Consider the following 5,194-nt stretch of genomic DNA (forward strand, 5'->3'; position numbering starts at 1 on the left):
TGCATGTGAGGCTGAGATTAAGAGAGCTTTTTTCCCCCTCAAGGAAGGGGCACTGGCCTGAAAACTCGCATGATTATTACAGGACACTGCCATCAGATCTTTCGAAACAAAGGTTGAGATGACCAAAGGGCAGGAGGTCACCTATGTAATAAGATCCACGTGAGACAATTAAGATGAAATGCTTGAAGAGGATACGTGTGTCCTGACCACATAAGTCCCAATAAAATTTTTCTAAGTCGATCTTCATTTTCCTTGAGATTTTCCAATACACCACATCCCGTTCCATATTCTTTATAAGAAATTCATGGATAAAACTCAGGGGATTGGAAAATGTCTAGAAATGAATGCAAAATGTTATCCACTTGTCTGTTTTTTTTGTTTTTTTTTTTTTCTGAATGATAGTTTATCTTCCTTTCACTGTATATTTTAACATGACCCTTAGGAACCACTATGCCATGTAAACTAGTATAGAGGAATCATGTGTATCTAAGCAAAAATTGAGTGAAATTTATATGCAGGCTCAATTTGACCTTACATGCAGATCATGACTTTACATTTCAGATAATATTTAATTATGTTTTCCTCGATGCCACATCCTGATTTTTTTATTGTCCTGTAACCCTCATCTAATCGCAACGGCTCAACCAAAGTCTTAAGTTGCATACAAAGTATGTGACCTTTTATCCACTTGCATGTACAAAAAAAGCATCCTAAGGCGTGTGTTGATCACAGCCCTTCTCAACAGAGAGCAAAGATCATCTCTTGGAATTTGGCCTAAGGTTGAAGGGGGAGGGGGCAGGAACAAAGGGTCAGTATCAAGGTGGGGCTGGAGCCATACATAAAAATCAGTTTCCATTTCTCATTTTCTACCCCACACATCCTGCCACTCAGATGTTTTAGCTAAGGGGAAGGACAGGTAATACTGGATAATACTGAAAATCCTAGAGCTGGGAAAGTATACACAGAGCTGGTGAAAAGAACCCTTGCACTTTGAGTTGAGAGAGTTAGTGGGGGAAAGACCCATTTCCATCCAATATGGTAGAGTAACCTAGACTGAAGATCAGGGCTGGGGACAGGGAGGGAGCATGGGAATCACTTCTCAATACAGTTCTTTTAGGAAATGGTCTGGATGTCCTTGGAAGGCAGAGCTCTAATTTCCCCTTCCGCCATATAACCAGGGAATGTGCCAGGACCAGGTCCACTCAGGGTTATGCCTCAGGCCACGTGATGAGTGGGCTAGAGCTGGTGAAGGAATATTACCTGCCTGATCTAGTGAAGAGAGAAACTGAGATTGGCCAGGGCATGAATTTAAGGGTCACCTTACATGTCATCCTGAATACAGAGAAAAGCCATTGTCAACAGGGCAAAGCAAACCATAAGGTCTTTGGTACACTGGCTATTGAGGCAACATTCCACAGCTCCCCCAAGTCTGCACCTTCATGCTAATCCTCCCATCAAGAAGGGGGAGTCTCTTTCCTCACCTCCTGAATATGGACTGACCTAGGGATTTGCTCTGATCACTTGAATGCTGTAGGAGCGAACTTCCAAACTGAGGCCTTAAGAAAACTTGAGACTTCTGCTTCAACTCTGGCAACTCTACAACACTCTCTTAAAAAGCCCAGGCCATCCTGCTTGAAAGAGAGGCCATGTGGAGAGAGAGGCTCTGGAGGAGGAGAGGCTAGAAGGAGAAGAACCAAGGCATTCTAGCAAACAGCCAGCACTGGGGCCATTTTGAATCCTCCAGCCCAGCCCTGCCCAGCTGACAGCCCAGTGTACCTGCATGAATGAGTTCAGCCAACCCCACATGAAGCAGAGACAAGCTGTACCACTCAACCCTGCCTGAATTCCTGACACACAGAATCATGAGCAATAAAATGATGGTCGTTTGAAGTCACTATGTACTGAGGAGATATGCAAAACACGCTGTAAATAACTGCACAGTGTCTGAATGGCCCTGGGAAACCTAGGGTTCAATATTGTAACCTTTCAAATGTGGGATATTTAAGCAGAAAGTAACAGCATTGTGGTCTTTCTGGTTTAGAATGACACTCCAGGTTTCTCAAAGAATAGCTCTTTGAGGAACAGACTGGCAAAATCAAGTGTAAAAGCAGAAGCCCTCAGTACAGATTTCAGGAGACCAATCCATTCATCTCCTTGCCTGCTGCTACTGAGACTCCTAATAGGCCATCTGTCTTGGTCACAACTGGTGTGGGTGGCTCTGTAGGCTGGATGCTGGAATGGCTGGTGGGGCTGCATTAACTATCTAGTGCTGCTCATACCACCAGCTTATGTACCCACTGCCCAGTGAAAGCAGATAAGGAGTCCATCCCTGTTAACCAGACCCTGAGGACAGATTTGAGCTAGACATTTGATTATCATATTAAAAGGGACAAAAAAAAAAAGTTCCTATTTGCAATAAGTCCATCATCTCAGGTTGTAATTTATTGTTGCTCTTCTTTTCAAAGCTGCCCTTAGTATTAATTCTAATCAGATCTCCCCTAACCAAAGCACCCCAGGGAGATGGAAATCTGGCAGAGCCCTTGAAAACTCCGCTGGAACAGGAACTTGAGCCTGAATGCAGACCCTGCAGCTCTGGTTTCCAGCATAAGAGGATGCAAAGTTGCATGGTTTTGTATGTAATTCTGATGCCCATACATGTTTATTTACAAATTTAAGATTTATCCTCTGTGACCAAGTCAGTAGGGAGATACTAAAATAGTTAACAAAATCTTGAGCATATTTTATATGAGCCAATTGCAGAAGAATAGAGAAAGAATTATTTTCGAATAGTTTGCCTGGGCACGGTATAACAGTTCTTCATTTGCTCTTGCTGTCATTTGTACTATTTCTAATAGGTTTTGGTACCTCTGTGTTTTGTGTTGAATTTCTCAGAGGTGGGGAGAAGTTGGGGCAAGAGTTAAAATTGATATAATCGATTCAATCCCTAAAATAGCAAGATCTTATTAAAAGAAGAGAGGAAAGAGGGAAAATAGATTATTTACCAGCCAATCTCTCTTGATACTCTTTAACTGAAACTATGAAGAATGAACTCAAGTTTAACACACTTTCATATCCCGTGGAGTGTGTGTGCGTGACATTCTGCAGTTACAAAGGTGTTGGCATTGTCTGCACCATTGTTCCTTTTAGAACCCTTAGTGCAATTCCATTAAGTCCCAGTTTAACCCATCAGACAGTGCCATAGATTGGAAACAATTCACCTTCCTGGTCTAACTGGGATGGGCTTTACTCAGATTAAAAAGGGTTAAAGTTCCAAGGGAATCACAAACTCTCTTTTGTTGGGAAAAGTCCTCCTAATCTGCCTTTTCCTCACATTCCAGCCATGCCTTTGCTAGAGGAACTAGGAGATTTCCGGGTCCATGGTGTATGATTTAGTGATTGGTGGAAGGCAAGAATGTTAACCTAGTTGATTACTCAAAACTGATGATAAGGTATCAGACAGGTTAATCTGCTACTTTTCTAACCTCTCCCAGAGAACTTGAACCAAGCCTCCTCCTCCATCGGTCATCTTTATTGCACTTCACATGGAAGGCTAAGAATTTATGAAGGAAATTAGCATTTTGTTCCTTGTGCTTTTGTTTGTTCCATCATTTCATTCCAGGGCGATAAGCCTTCATCTGTGATAACTAATCCTTTCCTCATCAACTAATGGTGATGTCACAATTGGCATACTTTTACCTCAGATGGAAACAAGAAACTGGCAGATAGCTCCTGTTTATACCAAGAAAGTTTTAGCAATAGGGGTAAAGCATTCTAGATTTAACACAAACACTAATTATTATCAGAGTGTTTTCACACAATTGCTTTTTCCTCTGTCCTCATTCCTTCTAGCCATCTCCTCCATAAAACCCTAGACATATTATACAAATGCATACTAACCCTAGATGTATAATAACCTCCAAAAGTATAATAATCCAAGATGTATAATAACCTCCAAAAAGCAGATGCAGAGGCTTAGTGATGTTCTGCTTAACTTGGTCTGCCAAACCTGTTTAATTTTTTAACCTTTTTTTTGGGGGGGCGGGGAGCGGTGTGCTGCGCCTCTGGCATGGGGAATTTTCCAGGCCAGGAGTCAAACCTGCACCACAGCAGTGGCCATGCCAAATCTTTAGCCTCTAGGCCACCAGGGAATGCCAACATTTTGTTTGAAATGTAAATGGTTTACAACATTGTATTAGTTTCAGGTGTATAGCGTAGTGATTCAATATTTTTAACAGATTATACTCCCATTAAATTTTTATAATTTTTTAAATAATTTTTATAATTTTTATAATTAAATGGTTATAATTCCCATGCTATACAATACATTGTAATTGTTTATCTATTTTATACATAGAAGTTTATATCACTTGATCCTCTACTTGTAGCTTGCCTTCCCCCTTTTCTCTCCCTATTGGTAACGACTAGTTTGTTTTCTATATCTGTAGCCTATTTCTGCTTTTTTAATATAAATTTATTTATTTTATTTTTTAGATTCTACTTGTAAGTGATATAACACAATATTTGCCTTTCTCTGTCTTACTTATTTCATTTATCATAATACCCTCCAAATCTATCCATGTTGTTGCAAATGGCAGAATTTCATTCTTTTCTTTGACTGAGAAGCATTCCACTGTGTGTATATTACATTTTCTTTATCCACTCATCTGCTGATGGTCACCTGAGTTACTTCTATATCTTAGTTACCATAAATAATGCTGCTGTAAACATTGGGGTGCATATATCTTTTCTAATTAGGGTTTTCATTTTCTTTAGATATAGGCCCAAGAGTGGAATTGCTGGATGATAGTGCCTGTTTTATATGTGTTCATGAGAAGGTGATAACTCTCTGAAATGAGCAAATAAAAAAGTTTTTCCTTTATACCCCCTTATTTTAGGAAATGAGAAGGTTAAAGTCAAAAGGTTTAAAAGTGAATCATAAATTGTTATGGTCTCAATTGCATCCTAGAAGCATTTGGCATTTAACTAAAGGACGTTTCTCAGTGATAAAAGAGCCCTTTGTGAGGCCATATAAAATTCCACAATATGATTCAATCTCATGTTAGAGATTTAAAAAAACCTCTACCAATAATAAGTATAATATTGATAATAGTATATACAGAAGATATATAGTCAGGAGTAATTTGACCTAGACCCCCAATAAATGTTAAGGCAATTAAAAATCATTAATTCTTCA

This window comes from Sus scrofa, chromosome 17, assembly GCF_054392235.1.
Source record: "Sus scrofa isolate SSC_HxYL_T2T_F1_AM1 chromosome 17, Sscrofa_HxYL_maternal_Yorkshire_Landrace_v2.0, whole genome shotgun sequence".
Taxonomy (NCBI): Eukaryota; Metazoa; Chordata; class Mammalia; order Artiodactyla; family Suidae; genus Sus; species Sus scrofa.